The sequence below is a fragment of the Meleagris gallopavo genome, chromosome 1, assembly GCF_905368555.1.
Source record: "Meleagris gallopavo chromosome 1, MGAL_WU_HG_1.1, whole genome shotgun sequence".
Classification (NCBI taxonomy): domain Eukaryota; kingdom Metazoa; phylum Chordata; class Aves; order Galliformes; family Phasianidae; genus Meleagris; species Meleagris gallopavo.
The window spans coordinates 85,678,350-85,703,643 of NC_139404.1; the positions used below are offsets into that span (position 1 = coordinate 85,678,350).

The window sequence follows — 25,294 nt, forward strand, 5'->3', positions numbered from 1 at the left end:
ATATCTTTCATGATTTTCCTCTTCCTTTTCTTCCTCCTCCTCTCCTCTTCTGTCCATCTTGTCCCTCTCATAATTATATCATTGAGGAAGTTTATGACATACAATAAGGATAGGCCAGAGAAGAATTTAAGGTGAGGTCACACACTGCTTTCTTTAAAATATACTGCCTTTAAAATTTATTTTCTTTTGCTTTTTCAGTTGCTAGATGCTAACATAAGCTTTTCAGTGGAAGCAGTAATAGACTGATCAACATTTTAAATGGAGTGAACCTATTCTGAAGAAAAATAGTTGTAATGACATGCATGACTTCTAGTGAAATCTTGTTCAGGCTTGCTCTCAAGGGCTTTCAAACTATTAGTTAAGGGACAGATGCACTAGAACATGAAAGAAAATATCTGCAAATAGCTTGACTAATGATTTGTTTAAAGTTTGAAGAATGTTTCCAAGAGTCAAGGTCTTGCTGTTTATCCATTTTGTTTAACAATTGTTCCTGTTGTTAACTTCCACCAAAATAAATTGGCCCGCTAGCGTTAGAAAAAATATCCCCTGTAATATCTACTCGCACTGATAAAGGGAAAAACTCTTTGAGTCCAAGCCCTCTGCTTTGACCTATCACAGGGTGAGCATTACACAGAAAATGGCAAACTTAACTGACATTTTGATGGAAGAAAATGACAATTTATCTCTGATCTTCGGCAGCTCAGCTGCTGCTGGTATAACTGTTGTAATTTTATTCCTTTGAAATTGAATCTCATCAGGATGAGTTAAAAAAAATGTGAGTTACCTTAATCCACAAGGAAGTAAGTAATTCAAGTAACAGTGCCAATAGCAGTCACTGATGAAGGACAAAAATTTATAGAAATTCAGAACAAAATTCAGAAATGTATTTTAGGTCAAATTAATTTTATTTTTATTTTTTCTCCTTTTTCCTGTCTTTTTCCCTCAAGCGGAAAGAAGATAAAGGACTCTTCCTTTATCATACAATGCACAGTAAAAGTCAGCAACTTCCTTCTTCCAAAATCACCTCAAACATTTTTTAGAAGTGTGAAACACCACTATGAAGATTTTCTGGATGGCTGGCAAAAACAATGGCCAATATGCAGCCGTCTCAGCAAACTCCATTGCTCCTACCTTCTCTCTCAGTTAGATGGCTCTGGTTCTCTAGTTCAGGCAACTGCACAGAGCAGTAACATTTCTTTCTGTTCCAAGACATACCTATCAGCAGCAAGAGAGGTTTCCTTTCAGAGGAAGCTATCTCTTTGTCTCACTCCTCTTTCATGTTGTAGCAAAAACCTTTGTGACCACTCAGTTTCTGTCCTCATATTGTTACAGTTCCTTGCAAATTTCCACATTGTACAGCTAATTTCTTCTTCTGGGCAATAAAATGCAGCAGGGAGACTCTTAGAAACATCCAGGAAGGCAACATTTTCCCTGATTAAGTTAATTTTGCTTGGCATTTTCTTTTATTCTTTCTCTCAGTGCACATGCAGCCTATTCCCCTGCAGAGCTCAGCTTGAGCAGCAGCTTGTAGAAGCAGAATAACAGCACTTTGTCTGCAGCAGGAGCTCTCAGTGCTAGGTGCTTTTGCTTACACTTAACTGAGAAAATTGAGTAGGGAATCGGAGACCTGAATGGAGGAAAGAATATAAGGTATGAGTGGCAACCTCCTTATTTTAACACCTGAAGATAGAGCACATGCAAAAGAAAAGAGTGAGTTATTGAAAGACGTGTCTCAGAGGGGTTCTGCCCCGCATTGACCTTTTCTTCCTGTTTTATGCTTTAGTTATGTATCGTCGTTCTCATACCTGTGAAGTTACAGTGACTTGTCATGTAGTGAGACTAATAGCATCCCCACAGGTAAAAAAAGAGGAATGACTCTAGGCAGCCAATCCTCTCATGGAAGAGGTCATTTCAGTCCTCAGTTGAATAGATTCACTACTCACTGCTAGTTCATAATATTCCTCTCTAGTTGGTATCCTGATAGGCAATGGGCAAATTACTCCCAACACCTGAATTTCCCTGATTGTGAAGAGAGGTGAGATTCATACATTCTCCCTTGGAGAAGTGTGTTATAAGAACTAATTAGTTCCTTCTTGTATAGCAGTCAGTAAAGCTGTTTTTGTTGGTTTTTTTTTCTAGGAGGACCAAGTGCAATACACTAATGTTACTAAATTAATGTTTATCCTAATGGTTCTTCCTCAGCTGTAGCTCTATCAAGGAAATAGAAGAAACAAGAAACATATCTCCAGTGTATCTCTTTGAATCCAAAGCTAGTTGATTACACCTTTAATTGCTGGATGAGCCCTCAGTTATTTCCCATCATTTTCCAAAGATTCCAACAGCCCATGTTCAGTGTCAGCTGGACATGGTGTGAGCGGCCACACCATGCATACACCAAAGCCTGGTCCCTTCCTGAAGGCCTTTCATATGAGAGCCTGCAGTGAACATCCTGTGGCCTGACTGCACACGTGAGACCAGACTTAGAGTCGGCTAACCTGTCCCTGGACTCATTTTGGCACATGCACAAGGGATATGCTTTCTTCTTGCTATTAGACACCTGAAGTTCACCCAGATCTCTTAATACTACTTTGCCCTGTATCTCACAGCCATTTTAACTCCTGTCTCTAAATGAGGCAGAACTTCCCAGCCTTCCCAGTTCTTTTAAATATAAGTGTAAAAGCTATGCTAGAGGAAATGGGTTTTGTACTGATATTTGATTATGAAATCAAACTATTTCTCTAGTGTTTTCAGTTTTGGCAGCTAACGGATGGTAACAGTGAAAAAGGGCTGGGTTTACATGAATTAAAGGCATTCATTCCTGCATATGCTTTAATCTATATTGAAAGTAGAGTGTTTTCAATTATTACATGAGCCTATGAGATTTTTTTCTCTTTAAATCAATAGAGAAAGAAGCCTTAAACCCTTGAGGAATTGTTAAATGTAGGATTATACATGAATGCCATAAATTATTCTTTCTTACGTTCACAAATGGTAACAAAGAGATGATGTGATGAGTAAGATCTTTACTTCAGGCAGCAGGAAACACCACCTACAAGTTAAATAAAGGCATTCATAAAGAAATTACTAGCTGAATTTTCCTGAAACACAGAAATAGAATGCCAGAAGCACAGAAGTCCAATAATGATTTGTGATCTCTGGTGCCAGAGAAAATCACTCAAAGAGTTGTCTTCTGACTGGAGAAAGAATGGTTCCTGTTCTGTTTCAGAGGAAGTCAAAGGGCAACCAGTACATCGGTACTTTCTTCAGTGTTCAGATGTACTTATAATTTCCAGATGACATCACCATAGTGAGCTTTTCCTCCACCATTGTTTGGACTTTGGAAGGAGTAATAAAAAGTGGAGACTAGAGTTCACTGGTTCCTTATCCTCATACACCACAAGCACCCTTGCTTTCATTCCCTTCAAGTCACTTTTCCCTATTAGGTGTCTAAATCTATTTTTTATTTTTTTTTTGAGAAATAGTTAATTACTCTAAATACATTCTCGTTTATCTAAATGTCTACACACTGCAGGGACTCGGAAAAACACACATAATATATTCTTCCTTCAGCTTAGCACTTAGCAACATTGCAAATCTTTGTTATTTATGTTTCTGAAAGCTATGTTAGTACATGCAGATAGTCTAGGAAAACTCTCTGGTTTGAGATGTTCTCTTCTTTATTCAACTGTTGGAGTGGCTCTTTAGAAATCTAAATTATCTATTAGAATCTATTTAGAAATCTAAATATTAAGGGTTTTGTTTGGGCTTTTTGTTTGTTTTTATTTTGTCTCAAATCTTGTTTTTCTGTACAAACACCACTACAGTGGCCACAGAGGTGATAGTCACTTGCAACCGGAAATTGAAGCAATGTAAAGATGAGCAGAAATAAGGTGTCCAAAAGAGCTCCATGTTATGCAGCATCCTGAGAACCTAATACTCACATAATACAAATAGCCTATAATGGATTTCAATACATAATGAAAAAATGAACGTTTTTTGTTATGGTTCCTTGAACATATCAGTACCATACCTATTCATTCACTATGTCTGTAATTCCTATTAGTATAATCTTCCTCTTTTTCACTATCTCAACTTCTGTACATTTTCCCCAAGCAGGTTCTATTCAGTCTTTTCACTTGTGTCTGCTCCTCTTGTGTGGACAATGCTAAGAGAATGTTATGTTATAAAGCAGTGGTTCAAAGTTATATTTCTGGAAAAAAAAAAAATTAATAAAAATCATTAAAAAATATGATCAAAGGGGCATCAAAGCTTACCTGTAAACCATGTGTCAATACCTCAGTTACAATGAAAGAGGGTTAATTCACATCTAGCTTTATGGCAACTCCTTTGCTTATACTACTTTATAATTTGTTTTGCTAGAGTCTGATCAAAAGTGTATATGTGAATCTGTGTTTTTTTTTAATATCTGTGGTTATGAAGTGCTTTTGGAAAAGATAAGATATTCAGCTTATTTGCAATAAATATTCCTATAAGCTTAAAACCTCCAGGGGTGTTGTGTAGCCTCTTTCCTTGGAGATCTTCAGAAGAAACCTAGTTATAGTCCTCAGGAGCCCACTCCGGTGTCCCTACTTGAGCAGGGCATCAGATTTGAGTTCCCTTCCAACGTCAGCCATTCTGCAAAAACTGAAGGAGTTAGAGCATAAATGAATCCGACCCTGAATTAAGCATCGCTGAAAACAGAGAGGAATACAATTTTAGCATAAGTAATGTGCTTTTCTAATCTAGCAAAATGCACTCTGTGCCTTTATCACACTTCCATATCCTTGGTTCCTTTGTTTTCCTGATTTATTTACAAATGCAGTTCTGATAATTTAAAAAACGGGGCTGTGGTTTGTGGTTTAGCTAATTGTGTTTATTTTGGGATTTTTTTTTTCAAAAACCTTTTACTAACATTAATTGACTCAAATCCATACAACACTGTCACCAAGATATTTTCTATATATTAAAACTTCTTATAAGATCTTCCTGTGTTGAAAAACTCAGCTGCTTTGCTAGAATTAAGGGAATATGTAAGATAAGTATTTTAATCAAGAAAAAGAAGGAAGGAAATTTTTGATCCTTTTTTGCCAGTTTCAAAATTCAGGTATTCGGAATACAAACTGTTATTGTAGCAAGACAAGAAATACATCTAAACTGATGGGAATAGGTTCTGTGTGATAGTAATATCCATAAGAAGGACGAAAAAAATTATTACTGTAATGTTTCTCTTCATTTATTCTACCAAGTTAGTAACTTGTGTTAGGGGTCTTCAGTCTTAGCTGTAAGTAGTTTTCAACACATGAAACAAGATCACCCCAATTGCTTAGAAGGAATGTTCAAGAAGTTTCAATGCATATGAGGAGTTTTAGGTGATACTGTTAGTATCTCTTCTCCATGTTTATGCAATATTGTTAGCGACACTTTCCTTTGGCAACTCTATGCAGCTTCCCTGTGTAGAAAATAATCTCTTAACTATAGAAGCAGTCTCCTGCTATATGTTTAGTGATGCCTAGCACAATAGTTCTCTCATCTAGTCTAGAAAGCCTCTGAGAGCTAAAGCTGTCCAACTGAAGTAGAGAGGGACTATTCTTACATCTCTGTGCTTTCTGATACAAAAGTGAGAATATTTCACCCAAAGCTGCAGAAGATCAAAACTCAAACAGTACATTTCTTTTGAGGGAAGAAAAATCTGCACATATTTCATCCTGGTATTTGTGGGCCTGGGCAAGAGGTTGCATTTTTAAAAAAAAAAAAGCTTAAGAAAAAATGCTCTGGTCTCCACAAACAGTAATACTAGAAGGTGTAATAATTATTGAGGCTGACATCTGAAATGCCTCATTCATTCTTGCAGCATAGGCCCACAATATTATGACCTATCTCCAAAAGCAGATCTTTTACATAATAATAGAATCTAACACTGTTCTACAACAGTCTGTCACAAATTCCAGAAGAAAGCTGTCTGTAGCTCCCTGATATTTTACACTGCTTGGTGAAAGCAATTCCCTTGAAGAGCAAAGGAAAAAGAAAATGAGCAGTGGGTCCCACAACTCATCTCAAGTTTCCTTTGGTGACTTTCTTCCATTTCTTTTTCATGAGGTCTTTGACAAGCAGCAGCAGTTATAAGATTTTCATTTCCTGGAAGACTTCTTGCCAGGCTAAACTAAAAGCTATTTTTTCTTTACTTTTTTTTTACTTTTTTTTTTTTACTTTTTACTTTTTCTTCTTTTTTTATGATAGATGCACAATATGACTGGAGAGATTCATGACCTACTTTTCCCAAACTGTATATCAAGCTTTCTATACTTTCTGATATTCAGTAGGGAGTTCTTCACTTCGGGACAGTTTATGTTAGTCTTCCTATGGCAGAACTGTAAGGCAAAGTATAACTCAAGTTATAACTTGAGCACAAGAGGAAATTTTAATGTAGTCCTCGAGGAGTAAGAGATTGCTGAGTGTCAGTGAACTGGTTTTTGTATCTTCAGTAAATGAAGTCCAAATTGAAACAGAGACAGTCTCCTTTGCCAGTCACTTGCTCAGGGCTAAGAAAACAAGGTTTAGGCTGTAGGACAGGTCAAACTGGGAACTGGGAAAAGGTCATGTGAATCCACTACATATTAGCTAAGTAAGTGCAGTTAGACACAGAGACTAATCATTTTATAAAATGCTGACTAACCCTCCTTGTCTTCAATAGTCTTTCATCACCTGTGGACCAAGGGGACATCTGACAAATACCACAGTATCCCAACAGTTTGACTGTGGTGTGTCAGAATGTCCCCCAGACAGAGCCGTCCATCTGATCATTGGGTGGCAGCACTGACATTTCAGTAGATGTTTTTAATTACGTGGGTGAAGGAGGCCCATCATCAATAGCGCTGACATTTCAAAGAGCTACATCTCACTAAAACTAATCTTTTTCCTGTCCTTCTCCATCTACCCTGACAAATAAAGCTGCATGAGTCAGATTTTTAAACTCTGGTAGTACCTAAACAGAAGTACACAGCATAGAGAAACCCATATAAGAGCCCATTATCAGCCAATTCAGATTGATGCTCTTGGTTCCTTGGCAGGCCTGGTTGTTTCATTCAACATGTGGCTTTGGCTGTGGATGCACGCTCCAGCACTTCCTCAGCCAGAGAGCAAAAAGATTCCCTCCTGTGAGGCTGATAACTAACAGAGCATCTCTCAGTCACGGCAGAGCCATGCCCACCCCAGCATATCTGATGATGGAGGAAGACAAACTTTGCTAACTGATTCACTTTATGATTTTTCTGGTTGCTCTTCTTGGGTACCTAAGAAGGGCATAAAGTAGGACAAAAAAGCTCAAGAGTTAGGCCCATTTTTGTCATTCACTGCTGCCTCCACAAGAGCTTTTGTTGACAGCTGAGTTTTCATTTTGTGCCTGTCCACTCAAAATTTGTCCAATATTTTGAAAGATGAAAATTATAACATTTCATCTGAAAGAAGTTTAAATAGAATGGTCCATTGTTTGTTGTTTGTCTGTTTTAAAAAGTCCTCTTTATAATCTTCTGCCACATTTTCCACAACACACCAAGTAATTTTTAATTATTAAAATAATTTCTTAATAAGTAAAATAATTTTGCAAAAGCCATGGTTTCGGTTTTAAAAATAGATGATATTATATTTGTTTTGCTCACTGTAGCACTGTTCCACTTAAAGGAATTGTTCTTCTGTGTTAAAGTTCTTCCCATAGAGTAAATCTTTAAAGGACTATACCCTTAAAACAGAAGGCATATTTATGGTCATGCAAAAACAAAAAGGCTCTTCTCTAATGGTCCCAAGGCAACTCACCTGAGCTGAACCACTGATAGTAAATTTTTCTAAATATAGCCTTACAGATCTGCTAAGCAGTCTAGAAAATAATTTTGTTTTTATTTATTTGGAGGAAGATGAAGAAAGTTCTGTTAAACCACTGAGCATGACTCATGATCACCTACCTAAGCTGCTTCACAGCCTCCTCTGTGCCACTGATGCAGTCATCCCTCTCTTCAAGGGAGGCTGAGACCACAGCAGCAAGACTATATGAAAACATGTGTGTGACAGTGAATACACACTGCAGGCTTGTGCAAGCACGTGTATCTACCCAAGCATAATGAAAATACACTGAGGACTTCTCTACAGCCATTTGTTATGTTATTTCTGCCCAATCTGACTTCATTCCAAATTCAACCAACACCTTTCAACTGTATTTAATTGCTCTTTTTCAACCTAAAAAGTTAGGTGGAAATAACTACTTATTTTCAGTCTTACGAAATCCAACTCCATGTTATAAGTACATTTATAAATGCTTTTTATATCAGCCTTGTCGCCGGTAATTTCTTTTTCTTTTTTTTTTTTCAGATCCACAACTAACTGGCTGAAGTATGAAAATTGCTGAAGGGCATTTTCTATCACACTTTGGGCAGCTGCACACGAAATTGATGGAAAATTACCTTTCCAAGGTGAGGTGAGTTTAATTGCTAATTTGATGAAAGGGAGGAAATACTTAAGACACTTTGGCCTTGGAGAGCTTGGAAGGATCTTGTAGGAGGATGAGAAATTTTCTGTCAAACATCTTGGTAACAAAATTTCCTACAGCTTGTTCAGTGCATGAATACTTTTTTGATCATCTTCAAAAGGTGAACAGAAATGACCAATTCAGAAATGTATGCAAATCAACACTTTTTAAAAAATACAAATTAGAAACAAGAATCATAGTAGTGAGGATGTTCTACATAAGAAGATTTTGGTATAGTGTGTTATGATCAGGTGAGAGGTGCCTGAGCAACATGATTTAATTGAGAGGCCAATTAAGACGATGTTGAGTGAAAAGCTTAGCTAGTAAGGAAGGAAAGAAAGAAATCTGAGAGTTTGGGTACGTGAGAACAAGAGGAAGGCTGCACAGACTGAGCATACCATAGTACGTCCATTAGGTCTCTAAGGTTTCTGGAGACACTTTACCACTGTGCTTTTCTCCTACTTTCTCAGATCCTGACATGATGTTCTCTAGAAGGACCTTCTTGTATGTTATAAACTGAGTTAGAGGTCTAATTGCTTTGTCTTCCCAGTGTCTTTTTTATTTAATCCTCCACAGATTACTTCTGAATTTATATCTATCTCCGAGGTTTCTTTCTTTTTTACATTTTTGTTGTCTTATTGTTTGTTTCCCTGATTACTTTCAATTCAATTAACTCATTCTCTTTCAGGCATCTTGAGCGACATCTCCTCCCTTTTCTCATTCTCTTGCTTCTCTTCCTACCTGTGTATAAAGTACAGAAGTTGTGGATAGAAATCTTAATTTTTTTTCTCCACTTCTGCATCTTTCTTTCCAGTTTATCGTAAGCTACATCTGGCAAGTTGATCAAGATTCAATCTACATCAAACCTTTATCGACAAAAATAATGGTCAGAACAGTTACTATCTGGAAGACAGAAAATGTCCTGTCTGTACTTCATCCTATTCTGCTGTAGCTATTCACTGGCATATGTAGTGCTGACTTCTTTGGGTGTAAAAGTAGGTTCTGCTTTCACACAGAACATCTATCTTTATCTCACTGGCTCATGACATATCATGAGTCTTATGGATATTACAACTTCATTGTTAGTTCCTCTCATCCAATCTTTTATTTTGGGTAATGATGGGTTTCGTGAATGCAAACCATTTGCCACTGACTTTGTTTTTTTATTGGGAGTGACTTATGTTTCCTGTCCATCCCTTAAATTTTAGGACAACACAATGTTTATCATAGTGACTAAATGATTTAAATCATTGTTGACACTGTCACTTCGGCATCATTATAAATACCTTGGCTCCACAGGATTCAGGCTGTGTGATGAACTCCAATAAATTTCTTCCTTAATATTGTCAGAGCTTGAAATAAAAATGTGTGCAGTAAGGAAAAGACAGAATTGTTAAGGTGTCATACTTATCTCTTTGAAATAAATGGTGAGTTTTTTTAATCTTTGCCATCAGGAGTGATAAATTTTTCTGCAGTTGCTTATTATCACTGTTCTGAAGCTCTCCTGTGTTCTCCCTTTGGTTGTGTAGAATTATTACAATAGGCCAATGAGAAATATTTTGTATTTTGATGTACAGATTTAAAACCAGTGGCATATAAATCAGTATTTGCCCTTTCCTGAATATCCTCAGCATTATTTGCCCTTTTCTAAATATCCTCAGCATCTGCAAGAGTAGAGGAAGATTCTCATTGAAACCAATACCATTTCCTATTACACTGACAGGGAATATCATTCTTAAAGAAGGAACAAATTATACCTAAAATTCCTTTGAGGTTTTTTTGCTATTTTTACTCTCTGGAACAGCTTAAGACGGCCTCGGTGTAATCAAGAATCAGATTCAGAGAAATACAGTGTTGATAAAAAGAAATATTGTTTTTCATTTTTGCTGTAGATTTTTGTGTCTTTCCATTCAGTGTTTTAGGGCATGTGAAGAACTTTTAGTAGAAATCAATGAACATTAGTAACGATGAAGTAATATAAGAAGCTGCATTTCATAGAATCATTTTTACAAGGAAGATATCAATGTGTTGCCTTATAGGATTCACAACACAGGGCCGTGCTTGGGAAGAAAGAAACTATAAAACATGTAACCTCACTCGTCTCACATAATCTGCACAGAAATCTAAACGCAGACCAGCTTTAAAATGGAGCAAAATATCTTTAGCAGTCTCCCAAAACTAAGGGAAATGTCACATCTAAACCAAAACCATAAAAAAGAAGGAAATAAAGCACAAAAGAAGCTGGGGATTTGCTGACTATTTTAATAGCTGGGTAGAGAAGATGAGAACCAGGCAGTATTTCCTATCAGTTTAAAGGAGCAGAGACACAATAAAAGGCAAGGGCTATGTTGAGAGCTGCCATGAGATAGGAGCACTAGGGACCCAGTAATACCAGTACTGGTACTGCAGGTATCTGCTCTCTGCACAGAGCGAGGATGCTCCCACCTCTTCTGGCTCCAGAGGCAGGCTGTCATATGCCTGGCCTTGCCAAAGCTTCCCTTAGTAAAGAAACTTCTGACTCAAGGCTCCTCAGGGCAGACATGAAGCCTGCCATTTGCATCTTTGTTTAAGACAAAATATATTAGCCAGTACTTGCTATGCCATGCATATAAACGCCAGATAGTACTAACAGCAAGTATGGAGCTCTTACCTGCTCCATCTTGCTTGAGATTTTAATAGGCTCAGTTTTGCTTCCTGGTGTTTATAACCTAAAAAATCCCTATATCATGCAGTGAAAAATACCATTGTAACAACCTGATCTGACCTTCTAAAGAACACAAACCCAAGAGACTAATTAAGAGAGATGGCTGAATTAATATTTCTTACAATAGTCTGGTGCAAAACCTGTACTACAGAACCTGAAAATTCATTGTCTAAATGAGTTAAGAATCAAAGATAAGAATGAAATTTAAACTCTTTGCTTTTGCCATCTATGTGCCAGTGAGCCAAGCCCTGAAATCTGGAACAGCATCAAGACTTCTGCAGGAAATATCTCTGCGTACTAAGATGGATAATAGATGAAACAGTAAAAAGTTGTAATCAGGAGTGTATAATCATAGGGGATTTTGTACCAGTAAAACCTCCTACAAAAGGCTTCTGCAATGTAAGGCACCAAGGTCATCACACCACAGGCATCTTTCTGATTAATTCCTAGTTGCTTCAACAGTTCCTGTTTGAATCTGGAGAAAATTGTGGCTTCCATCTTGGTTCCCCTCAACTCAAGCAGTATTTCTGCAGCAGTCATGGCAGACAGGCATGGTAGTGCTTAGCATAGACAAAGTATATTAGTACCTTGCTATAATGTGAAGAAATATTTCATTGCAAGTCTATAAAATATTCTGCTAAATTGTTCCATTATGTAAACTCTTTAGAAAAAAAAAAAAAAAAAACATACCTCAAAAAATAACATTAAAGTAAATACCAAGTGTAGCTTAAAAAAAAGAAAAAGAGGAGGAGAAGGGAAATTAAATGTTACTGACTTTATTGAATGTCTCTTTTCAAATATCTTGCATAAGCAGACATGTCACTTTAATCAGATAAAACCCACCAGGGAACATAGTAATTATTTGTATTACTTCTTGACAGCTATAAAAAGCTAAAATGTTACTGTGCAAATCCTGTCTGAACTATTTAAACAATTGAGAAATGTGATTTAACAGCTAAAACAAACTTGATTCAGGCTGGTCTCTCATCGGCATGTGTGGAATGAACTCAGCTGGCTCTTCGTACAGGGAATAGAAATTAACTGCATGGTGTCCTCACCTCACATAGTTAAAACCTGATAGCAAATAAATCCCATAGAAGACCTTGCATTACTACATTGTAAACAGCAGGTTACAGACATTTCAATAGCAAGGCCTCTTTAAGAACAGGCTGTCCTGAAGCTTCAGCTGATGTTAGGCAGTGTCGTTTTTGCCTTGGAAATTCCCAGAGAGCTATAGCAGCCAGGCCATGCTACCACCAATGTGAATGTGATGGCCTTGCATGGACAGAGAACACGAGGAAGAGCAAGAATGAGGTTTTGCAGTACTATTAGCATTACCGGGCCTATTTCAAGAAAACTGTATGTGAAAGAACAAGGCAGGAGGAGTGTAAAGCTGCACACTGAAAATGGTGATAGACCCAGTGCTGGACCACAGGAAGGCATTGCTGGCTCCCCTGCAAAGCTGGGCTGGGAGAGGCCCTGCGTTTTAACTGCCAGTGCTCAGACACCAAGTGAGCTTCCATGGAAGGGGAAAGCAAAAGATTTAATCTAATCCAGCCCTGGGGAAAGCCCTAGGTGACCCATTACTCACAAGAAACACATTACCTTTTTTTCCTTAAGCACAAACCTTCCTTACGCTTTTGATATACTTGAGAATTACAGAAGTACCAGGAAAAGTGGTGATTTCTGACAACATAATCTGTGTAGCTGGCATAAGCACACATGCTATCATCAGAACTCTGGTTCTGCTGATGTGGTGCAGTGTTAATAAAATGTCATCATGTAGATCATCTTAAAGACTTTGTCCCTCTTTCTTCACATTCGTAGTCTCTGCTCTGCTCTTCCATGCTTTGTCTTTAAAGTGCTTCCCACTTTTGCCAGGCCTAAAAACCCTGACTGATTCCCAAACCTTCAAAAAACAGATTGTCTTAGAAAAGTCCAAATATCTTAAAAGTTAATCATAAAATGAGTTTCATTACAAGCAGTGAGATTAATAAAGCTCTCTAAGGATCTGTCTTGTTTGCCCTTAGGCTTTTTTCTTGCACCAATAATGTTCCATCCATTTGCTTCATCAATAATAATTTTGCTTCCGTCCAGAGAGGTGGTGGATGCCCCGTCCCTAGAGACACTCAAGATCAGGCAGCACCAGGCTCTGAGCAACCTGATCTAGCTGCAGATGTCTCTGTTTGTTGCAGGAGAATTGAACTAAATGACTTTTAAGGGTCACTTACACATTCAAACATTTCTATGATTCTGTGTTTATATGACTGTGATTCTTCCATGTCCCTTACATGATTGCCTTCGCACAAGAAAAAGCCTGCAATCATTTCTTAACTGGATAGCTGAGAGTAGGCACCTTGCTGTCTGGATATGAGGCTCCATTTCAATTTCTATGCTAGACAGCATATGTATCTTATTCCAGCCATTTCTAATCTCACTGAGATTAGAAATTTATCCTCAACAAACAGAGCTGTGATTCCACTGCTTCTAATGACTTCCTTGTCACTTCCACCAGCTTCTAATGACTACAAAATCAAAAGAATCAGGAAAAGACCTGCAAAACTTAGACATCCTACATCCTGTCAGCCCTGGCACCCCAAGCCTCTCCTTCCTGCACTCCCATCTTTGCTCTCATATCTCTACCTGCAAGCAGCTCTGCTACTGCTGAACTGAGGGCCTAAAACTCAGATCACATCATCTAAATTTAGCAGCACCAAGAAAGAGAAGTGATTGCAGACAAGGATACCACTCTACTTTTCTCACTACATAGTGATCCAGCATTTTAATTCAATGTAACTCCCTGTAATTGGGCCTAAAATATTCTCAGTAAAGACACTTAAGGAATCATACAGAAGAAAAGAAGCAGCTATGGACTATTTCAAAGCAAATTAAGCAGAAAGTCCAGTGAAACACCAACTTTCCCAGCAACTAAAGAGGACTAGTCACTTGGAAGAGCAGTAGATTGGCTGGGGATGTATATCTGCTAGTAAGTGCTTCTGCTTGGCTGGAGAAGCATGATGGGCAGGTGTTTAGCAGGGGATGAGATTAGGACTACTGGAGTTTGACCTATCTGTAGAAAACTGACTTGTTTATTTTTTCTTGCTTTTTTCTTTTTTTTTTCTTTTTTTTTTTTTCTGTTGTCAAACTTATTTTTAAATATTTTTAAATTCTTGCTGCTGAACAATTAAATGCAGTAGAGACAAATTCTGTGTCAAGTTTTGTCAGTGCAGCACACTGAACTTGGCCTATTTGTGAAGTTTTCAGCATTCTTTCACCTTTTAGCCTCCAGCTAGATGCTTGCAACTCTGACACCTTACCTACCTTCCACCACCTTCATATGTGCTATCTATTTCCTGTAAATTTTCCAGTACATTTGCTCCTTCTAATGACTTGCTTTTCTCCTTTGAACAACTTCTTCCTCATGTTGGTTTCCCGGAGTTCTTATCATTTATTGATAGATAGTTAATTATCACCAGGCAATAGATCTTGCTCAACTCCCTGAAAGCAGCATCTGACATTTCATGTGCCTCTCTACCAGTGATCTTTCACAGCCACAGATATTCTTTGCAACAGATAACACACAAACCTGCATTTAATCACACCGAGTGAATCCAGGATCCATTCTTGTCTTTAGTTAAATCTCTGCCTATCTGCAAAATGTTCTGAGTGGTTTCAAGGCTTGTCTCTATTTATGAAATGATTGCGGGCACCAATTCTCCTCTACAGACAAAACGTTTCACCATAATGTCAAATTACTGATCACAGTTTAGTTTTGCTGTGTGGTTACAACCACTCATCAGAATTATCTATTGCCCTTGCCTGGAGACATCAACATCAAACCCCCTTGCTTTTCTCATTTAATGTTCCACTGTGAATATATTGCACTTCTATCTCTTCTACCTCTTCTCCATGTGGGAACTCTTGAAGCATGTCAACCCAGAGCTCTGCACATAGCCCAGGTAAAATGTACTGCAGCAGTTGGAGCCTAGGAAGGGAGTGGGCAAACTTGGATCATTTTAAGACTGTCATGCAGCCCTATAGCTGTGAGGCATTCTTCACATTTCTGCTGTCTCTGCTTCCTGGCCGCAGTTTTCCTCATCATGCAACATCTCTCCAAAGGTCTGGAGAGTTGCCCTCACCTTGAAGCAGAGCTCTCTGATGCACCAGTCAGTGAGAGCTAGCTCTCTTTGGGCTGGCTGTCTGCTCTGAACAGACGTACACACAATTTGAGCAACTCTATACAGAGCCACATTTGGTGAGGCAGTTTGTTTCTTAGTTAAGGCAGATGCATACAATTTCCCAAACTGTCCTCACTGCCTATGCCACACACACAAGTCATATACCATGAAGATATCTTTGCTGCTGCTAAGACTTATTTGCATCAATTATCTGTCTTTCCTTTAGCAGAGGTCTTTTTTCTGCTATCAAAATTCAGGATAGGATATCTAAGTGATAGATTCCAAAGTGTCAGAAATTGAGTAGCTTCCAAAGTTGGACACAAGCCACTGTCAAAATGTATTTTGCAGTTAAAGATGATTAAGATCAATTTATGGATCCTACTGTGAGCAAGTGAAACAAGATCGGAATATTGATGCTGGTGTCTGCTTTTTCATAAAGCTGTACCCAAGTTTGGCTGCTGTTCCACAGTTGCTTTCTGTGATGGAAGAGCTTATCAAACCAAATCTAAGGTCATCAGGAGAAATGCCATTGCTCTGATATTAGCAGGGACAGTCACAGTGGTTTTTAAACAAAGAGAAAGTTATCTCAGTGAATCAACTGATAACAGATAGGACATTACTCACAGTTTACACTTGGCAATTGAACTGGTTTTTCATACACTGTATATTTGACTCACTTGTCTTTGCTTGCATCCTGACTAAATTCAGAGCACAGGACATATTTTTAGATAAGAACTCATCCTGTGACTTTGCTGCACTGTCCTTCCAATTCAACACTGGTCTTACCAGGGGAAGAACATATACTGTTTATGACTCATGACCCTATGCCTGCTGCACTGCAAAAGTAGTGGTAGATGTGCATTTATACCTGTAAATGAATGAGTAGAACCTGGTTAATCCTAAGAATATGTTGTTGAGGCTTAGTGATGTAGATTTTGTTTTTAAACGTATCTCTCCTGTTCTTGCTCTATTAGAGCATTGATATGACACAGCTACTTCACTTGGGATCACGTACACTCTCCAATGCTCAGCATTTGCTATATGCATTTGTACTTGTAGCAGCTAGGTAAGAAATTCTACTATATGAGTCTAGCCCTGTATATTGCTCTCACTACAGGTGGATGAGCCTATCAAGTCACACACTGGGTTTTTATTACTCAATGTATGTCCTCAACCTGCTCCCATTAAAGTAGAGGAAGATTTGCCTTCTGTTGGATCAAAAGGCTTTGCTTGAAATAGTAGCACCAGAGATGGCCTCTAATTTCTAAAACATCCACCAAGCTATGGGAATGTACTTCACACATATTTGGGGATGTCATTAATTTCTTTATTGCTAGTTGTCTCTCCACTCTTAATTAAAATGTTTGTTATATATGTCACATCTTAGGTTTCATACACAAGCAGGTGTTAAAAAGATTGATTCAAGCTTTTACTGTTTCATCTTTTACCCAGTTCCTGCTTTTGATCCATATATCCAGGTGGAATCTGAATTTTTCTTGTTCCATGTGTTCATTTTTTGTTACTAACCTGTCCCGCTTTCACATGCTACTAATGCTTTAGTCTCAAAACTCTGCAGTTCCCTGAGGTTCACTTAACAATCTGTTAAGGCTATCCTATGACTCGCTGCTGTGATGTGTTTGTCCCTGCATTGGTTCTCACTCTTCAAATATAATTATTGAGGAGGAGCTTTTAAAGGCTGCCCAATTTCTCTCTGCCGCATGTGATTGTGTTTTTTCACGCCTGCCCTGCAGTCCTATTGCTCTGCCACCACCAGCATCTTCCTTATCTATGCTCACCATTGATATCTTAGCCTGTTATGACTCTCTCACTGCTTTCAGTCAAAAACCTACCATTGCCATCTCATGTCCTTCAGCTCTCTCTTAAAATCTTTAATGTACCATAATGGACAGCAGAAAATATTACTTATCTATCTACTAGATAGGTGTTTTGAGGCTACAGACAGCACATTCATCTTCCCTCACCACCTAGAATCATGTTCTGGGTTCTGCTAAAGCCATGAAGAAGTTAGTGTGATAATTTGTATTTGGAAAGGTCTCTTCTAGACATGTGTAAGAGAATGGTGGAATGAATTATATTCCACAGCACTGTCTGTTGATTGTTATGGTTACAGGTAACTTAAGCTAAATACGTAGCTTTTGAGGTTTGAAGCAGCGCCTGTTACAACTCATCTTCAGCTCAATGCCTTGTCTGTGTTCTGAACACCCTGTTTTTTCAGGGGCTCTCTCTGGAGCATGTACCCCACTCGTTGTTTTCAAACCTGCTGAAGTCAAGGGAGTTGGTGTAGAGAGGAGAGCCATGGGGTGCTTTCCAGTCAATATGCCTATGAACCAGGAATGAGGTCCATCTCTGCTGCCTGGGCAGAGGGGATGAGAGGCTGAAAATAGGCACTCTGGCGTGGTTGCTGCCATGAAGCTGTGCTGGCCTCTGGACCAGCTCCTGTCCGTCAGCTTGGTGGAAGCAGGACACGTAGTACTTGGCAATTAGCTCTGTATAAACAAGCAGGGTCATTTCATTCACCGCATGAAAAAAAATCGTGCCCTAAGTCCCACATCACTAAAGGGAAATGAGCTTATTTGGACAGCAAAGAATATAACAGTCTACTTCCACACATACAAAAGGATAAGCACAACACAAAGTGGAGCAAAAGAGGAACTGCAACCTTCTGATACACAGTTGTTACTCCAGGTCACTCTGCCTGACCCAGAACAGCTAAATGGCAGATATAACAACTGCAGGAAAACCTGCAGGGTGTATTTATTTGATTCCACATCACTGCATCTCATCAACCATGAATTTAAAGTAAGCACAATTTATTGGTTTTCTCTTAAGATCGAAGGATGCTGACCTCATTGGTCAAGGAAGAGAACCAAAATTAGTTCATGCCTTAGCTCCAGATGAAGGGATAAAAATAATTTGAGAGTGGCTTTTCAGGAATTCCGTTGCGACATTTTATACACATTTTGCATTTTTTCCACAAACCAAGGATAACTTAGTAGTCAGAGAAAGAAAATCTTTGCAAAATGAAGATCAGCAAAATGAAAAACAGTCCTGAGGCTGTTGAAAAGAATAATTTAATGTCCTGCCCTTTATTAAACAATAGGAAGATCCCAAAGCTGATAGAAAGGATTTCTTCTGTTATGCATTTTTTCAAGTAGGGCACATATAGTATCACTTGTGCTCAAAAGATTTCTGGACAAAACCAAACTCTTGCATTTGACTGGAATTGTCAACAGGCAACAAACAATACGGTTTGATCAATAATGTGAATATATAAATGCAGAGACATATACAAACCTAATCTATAAATACATGCACACATTTATCTCTGAAATCCAGAATAAATCCCATCTGAAGGCTTGTAATTTATTTTTACAGAGGGAATGAATCACAAAAAGTAAGCTCATGCGTAGAATATGATATTTGCAAAGAACATGAAAGCTGCAGTCCTTATCTAGCTAAACAGTTACAGATATACTTAAATGCCACATGGAATGGGATCTTCTATAAGGATCAGCATAGACAAGGAAGTTTTTTGCCCACTTTTGAAATGATAGGTGGAGTTTTCTCACAAGAAAAATTTTAAGTGCTAAATGTATATAAACAAAGTAACAATGAATGAATGGCTTTAAAATCTAGTTCTGGTTTTCCATGTACACCAATATGAAGCAGCTTTCCATTTTAAATATTTCTATCTCCATCAATAATTTTAATGCAGAATTCATAATGCTAAACTCCTACTGGATTTCACAGAGCCCAGTTCTATTCAACCTCAGATACTACCAAGCTTTTGCTAATTAGATCCATCACTAGTTTGTACTTAGACTTGTGGAGGTGGAATCCTGTTTCCACAATTTCAGAACAGTTCTTTTCAGACTCTCCTTGCCTGCTCCCATTTCTCTTATTCTTTCATAAGTACCACAGTCATCACTTAGTTCACTGTCCAGAGTACTCGTTTGGATATCTACAGGCATATGGCCATCTGAGTAGTTTTTAAGTTCAGTACTCTCTCCTAGACAGTGCTCTTGAACCATGTGAAATGGAGACCTGAGAAGTAGATAAAGGTCACTAAAGAGATTTCCTATTCAGATTTCAAAACCTGAAGATAAGGATTGCTTACACTGTGCATCATTTCATGTGATTGTGCCAAGCCAAGGTGGGCTCTATGCACATTTTCACCTAATAATCATGATCCTGAAGCACTGTCATCACACTCATTGAAAGATCAGAGACATGCATAATCTGACCAACAAATCAGCAATGTGACTGATAAGCTGATCTTGCCTGCTCTTTTTTTTTCACTGCGATTTTATCATACTTTCTGCTACAGGAAAAGCCATTTCAGTAATAAATAAGAACAAATAAAATTCTTTAGGGATGATTTAGGTATAACAAAATTCAGTCTTGTACTGATGCAGGAGGCATGCATAAGACAATCCAGTATAAATCCCTTCAAACAGGTGAGAGCAAGATTTATGTATCAGGTTTTGAGGGCTCCTGTCTTGAGATATTAAAGGATGATCTTCTTTACAGTTTAGAAATTACTTTTTTACATGACAGCAAGAGCTATCCCTGAAATTTCAATCTTCATTCCAAAAATCGCCCTTACCGAGTGTATACAGCACACTGGAAAAAGTTATGAATATATTTGAAATCCAAGTTGCAGATGAAAAACAAGATCCTATCTGTTCATATCTATTAAAGAGAGCATCTTAATGTTTTTCAGATGTAGATAACTATCTTTGATATCCTATAAGTAATTATATTCTGTCCACCTGGCTTCTCTGTGGGGCTTCAAATTAAAACAATACTTAATCTCCCCTAAGTTGTGAGACAGTATGTCTGAGTTCCAGCTAGGAGATTTTACATTTCTTCAGTAGAGGAACTAATTACCATTATCCCTAGTGCCTGCATAATCTGAAGCTAAAATATCTCTTTTTCTCCTGTATTTGCACCTTCTGGGTCCCAGAAGGAAATAATATTTCTTAACTTGAAAAAAGTCTTTCAAGTCCTATCATGCTGATATTCTTCTCTTTCTCTTTTCCCTCACCTCTAGTTTTCAGCCAGAGCTTTCTAAATATTTTAGTATTTATCTGGAGTACTAAGACTTTTTAAAAGCTTGAGTGCTAACAAAATGGCTTTCTTTATGTACAGGAGGAGCTGTTGACTCCCGTGAGGGCAGAGTAGCCTTGCAGAGAGATCTTGAGACATTAAAGGACTGAGCAATCACCAACCACATGAAGTTCAGCAAGAGCAAGTGCCAGATTCTGCATCTGGAATGGGGCAGTCCTGGCGATATATATAGAGACTGGGGGATGAGAGGCTGGAGAGCAACCACACAGAAAGCGACCTGTGGTTTTGGTGGATGGCAAAGTTGAATGTGAGCCAGCAGCATGTCCTGGCAGCCCAAAGAGCCAGCCATACCCTGGAAAGGGTCAGGGTAGTGATCAAGTTGTCAGAAGCATGCTTTCTCCCTTACAAGAATTAATGTCCCTCCATATCAGATAGACATCAGTGATGCAAATGGGGAAAGACCTGTCTTAACCAGATACCCCTGATATCTCTGGCTCCATATCCAAAGTTGAGAGGGATTGAAGTTCTCAGATATCCTAGTAACTCTTAACAATGGGAAGCAGACATACCAAACATTCTAGCCAAGACCACAAGCCAAACTAATTTATGCCTCTATTGGAGATCATGTGGAGATCATGTGGATAAGTATGTACCATCTCTTCAGTCATTTGGACGATCAAAGTTGAGATAAAGTCCAAATAACTTTGTTCTCTTTCAATTAATTAATAACTTCCAATCTGAAGTTTTCTCTTTCAAAACAGGATAACCTAGAGAGCTCTGTTTTGGTTTCCCGTGTTTCCAAATTAACAGAAAATAGATTTTTGGCCACATGAATAATGTATTTTTGTTCCAGAAGACGTTGCTCTGGCATTTTGTTGACAAAAACTTCCCTACATAGCTTTGGTACTGCATTGCAGTACCAAGATAGCAGTTGTCTTTCTGTCAGTCATTTTTCTGCTATCCCAGTGCCTCTGTGAGAGCACAGGTTTTAGTCTCTTCTATTGCAAATTGTTGAACCTTAAAAAATTAATTGCAAATACACTAGTGATCACTTCCATAGATGGAGCCTGAGGCAAAACACAGATGAAAAATATGGAATTTCCTCTGACATTTTCTGGATAACGCTATCCATGAAATTACGAATAAAATCACCAGGGCAAGCTACTCATTTTATATGTGCCCTTCCAGTCAGACCAGATATTAAAGTCTCCTTCCATCAAAGTTTTCTCAGCTCAGACAGAATTTCTGCAGAGCAGAGTTATTCAGATAATAGTAACATTTTATTCCACATTTGTTTCTAACTATCTACATACAGGTAATTTCTGTATTCTTTTTTTTTTGCTGCTGAACCAACTCTACATTTTGTTCACTGGGCTTTGTTTGCCATGTATTCATCCTTAGAAGGTGGTGTAGAGACTTCTGCAAATGTGGTACAGGCTCAAGCACTGTATGCTACAGGAATCCCCTAAGAATTGGTGCAGGAAGCTCTGACACAATTCAAAAAGAAAGTAAAGAAACAGGGATTTGGGAACAAGCAAAATAACATTTATCTCCAGTAGACCTCAGCATCTGAAACTTCTCATTTGTAATGAAATAGTTCTCCTTAAGAACAATCCAGATGACAGGTGGGGAAACCTAGAGCTGATATCTGACCTGTCAGCACTGCTTAGCAAATTCAAGTCTCAGCCAGCCCAATACTGAATAGGGCTAAATCTTAACACTAGACATCTTCCCTGCCAGGACCTAGCCTAATATCTTGAAATATAACATTCAGTTATTCACCTTGCATAATACTGGATCCATAACAGAGAGTAAGGGATCTAAGTATTTAGATATGTATTTTCTTCTAAAGCCATATATTGATCATCAGTATTGATGGTATGAAGGCTCACTGGAAGAGAAGGATTCCATGTGAAAGAAAAATATCTTAATCCTTCCATAGCATGAGCTGCATTGATATCTCACTGTTCTCCACTAAAATAATATTCACTGAAACCCTGAGAGTAAAGGTCTTTATGAAATTCTTTTTGAGAAAGCACATATCCTACCTGTAATTTCTGAAATAAAATGAGTAGGCTGGTTAAAAGCATTTTGAAAATAAATATGAAAAGTTAACCTTGTATGACACATCTGAGCTGTTCCTGTGTTATCCCAGTTGAGATAATTTATAAAACAAGTATTTGCAATGGGAGAATGCAGCATGATATGAACTCATGTGAATGCATTGTAACAGTCAAGTATTTAATCACTTTTCAATTCTTATTAAATGAAAACATTTTCCAGTATTGTCTGAACTGTGCTCACTGTAGTCAATGGGTGTTCAACTCCTTTACACAAGAGAATTGAGTTCACCACCCTGCATAATGAAGGCTTAACTGTATTTTAAACTATAACTCAGCGGGTGATTGAATATTATCTGCTTTACAGAAAAAATACAACTAAAATGAGCTCTTCAGCTGTAAATAATTCTGTCATAAAGGAGAAAGCTAATGTTTTTCTTGGGTAACAATCTCAGCTCTGCTGCATGGTGCACTGATTCTCCCTAGTCAGTTCTTGATGTCATATCATCAGCTACTCCAAAAAGGGAATATTAGCAGGGCCTTTGTGAAAGCCGTCTTCACTAAAATGAGCATGGAAAGTCACATAAAGAGTTTGGAGAAGGGCATTCCCTGACTCCATTTTATTTTCCCTAGCACAGTGAGAAGGAAGATGTCATCTACAAATAGCTCTTCCTTCCTTCTCTTCTCAGGCTCCCAAAGCTAATCTCTATGGTATGAATGTCCTGGAAATGTTCTCATTGGCTTTCGCAGACTTCAGTTCATATTTATAATACAAAACTAAGGTTTAAAATCATGTTTTCTTTTTAAAATATCCAAAATGTAAAAACAAACTTTGGATATCAAAATAAACATTTCAGATCAATCTATAAACATTCAGATCAATCATTAGAACGCCAGCAGGTTCTGAAAGATGCCACCATGACAGATTTCTCTCCCTCAATACTGCTTTCATGATCACACACATTTTCATTTGGATCATCGTTGTATTTGAGTTTTCAATAGTGTGTAGTCCAGCTACCTCATTTTGAATGTTAATTTCCTGAAAATGATTGAAAACCATATTTTTAATCTGTGGCAGGTGCTTGGTTATGACAGAATCCTTTTATTGTTGTTGCCATTGGCACACAATGTCTGATCCAGGAAAATGTCTTTTTCCCATGGCTATCAGCCCAGCAATGGCTTTGTTAACTAACTAGTTACACCTAGCCAGATTCTGAATGTTTGCAATCATTTACTTGTGTTGCTACATATTGCCTTCCATCATTTTGCAAAGCATCTCTTCAGTGATGTCAACTTCCTCTTGTCAGCACTTTGGTCTGTAAGTAGCCCACTCCATGGAGTGTTATATCCCAGTGATACTTCCCCAAATCCCTGGCTAGCACAAGGGTTACTTTGTGGTCACTTGCCACATGGCCTTCTGGGAGGGCTTTCTATTCAAAGGCAACAGAATGGTCTAGGAATAGGATGGTCAGAACTTAGGATTTCTTTGTCATCCTTTCAGGTTTGCTATCCAGAGTGAAAGAGTGATTACTGTTTAAGAGATATCAGTGCCTATCTCTCTTCTTCGACTTCTGCTTTATCAGGTATGTGAAATGGCTTCTCTGGACAGGTGAGGCTGTGTTTAAAGGCAAGAAACTCCAACAACTAAAACATCTTAAGTCATGTTTGGGTTCATGCTGCAGGCCCACCTCCCTTCAGCTTCTCGAGACTACCACAGAAGTCTGTACATTCTTGAAATGATTCTTGCACTGAAGTATAGGTGTCACTGGTGTCTATTTAATGTGCAAATAACCAGTGTGATAGGAACCTGATCACCAGTGTGGAGTTCCTGTCCAAAAAGAATAGGTTATTATTTTCTTGTATGAATGTATTGATCCAACATAGTAGAGAGCTGTGGAAAAGGTCGACAAGGACCACACCATAAATCTTGATGAGCTCCTGTATGCACACACTCAAAAAGAAAAATGCGAACCATTATCTTAGAAGAATCTGCAGAACATGTAAGGAAGATGAAAGGTCTTCATGGAGACCAGAGCATAGAGGAGGAAAGGAGAGGAAAAGAGAAAAGGGAGAAAAGAAAAGGGAGAAGGGAAAAGAACTTCTGAAGGGAATTTTCCCTAAAATGCTGTATTGGAAGTGCTGAGTCATGGCTTGAACCAGTGATTGACAACCTGGTAGGAAGGCAGGGTTAACCCAAGGGCACTTTGATGCATGCAGTGCACCTGAGTGACTGGAAGGCTTGGATCCAGGATCCGCCTCTTCCCGGTCTTCATTTAAGGGTTGGCAATTGAGGCAAGGGTACCTCATCCAGGAATCCCTGCCTAACTGAGGGTGTTACAGGCCTTCTGAAGGTAAGTAGCTTCTTCCTCTTATTTCTACACCCACTGCTGTTGTGTTTGTGCAGATCTTCACTTGCTGTGGCCTAGGATCTTGTTGCTCTGTTGTCATCATTGTGCTTTCCATTGTGTTACAAGTGCCATGGGATAAATGATTTGAACTAATGGTACTGGTCCTACTGGCACAATTGTAGGAGTTAGTGGCAGCTTAACCCACTCAGGATCCCACTACTACATTTAAAAGATAAAGTAGAACAAAATTTCTACTTGATAAAAGCCTTTGTGCGTTATTTAGATTATTTCTATAATGCTTTTGCTTTGTAGCTTTAAGATCTATAGCCAAGGACACTATGGAGCAACATTTGGACAGCCAAAAAAGGATTTCCTTCCATTGGGTTGGGATCCTTGTA

General features: G+C 38.3%; 1 long non-coding RNA gene across 26 annotated transcripts in view; it reads left to right on the forward strand.

Moving 5' to 3' along the window:
- LOC116217324 (uncharacterized) overlaps nucleotides 1-25,294 on the forward strand; it is a 353,825-nt gene that overhangs the window by 307,367 nt on the left and 21,164 nt on the right. For 21 of the 26 annotated variants that reach the window (XR_014887236.1, XR_014887246.1, XR_014887237.1 and 18 more), the window contains 2 exons: nucleotides 8,359-8,459; nucleotides 24,050-24,131. This is a non-coding gene — a long non-coding RNA (uncharacterized LOC116217324). Of the gene's footprint in view, nucleotides 1-8,358; nucleotides 8,465-24,049; nucleotides 24,132-25,294 lie in introns of all 26 variants that reach the window. The other 5 variants (XR_014887242.1, XR_014887228.1, XR_014887232.1 and 2 more) reach the window with 2 other exon arrangements.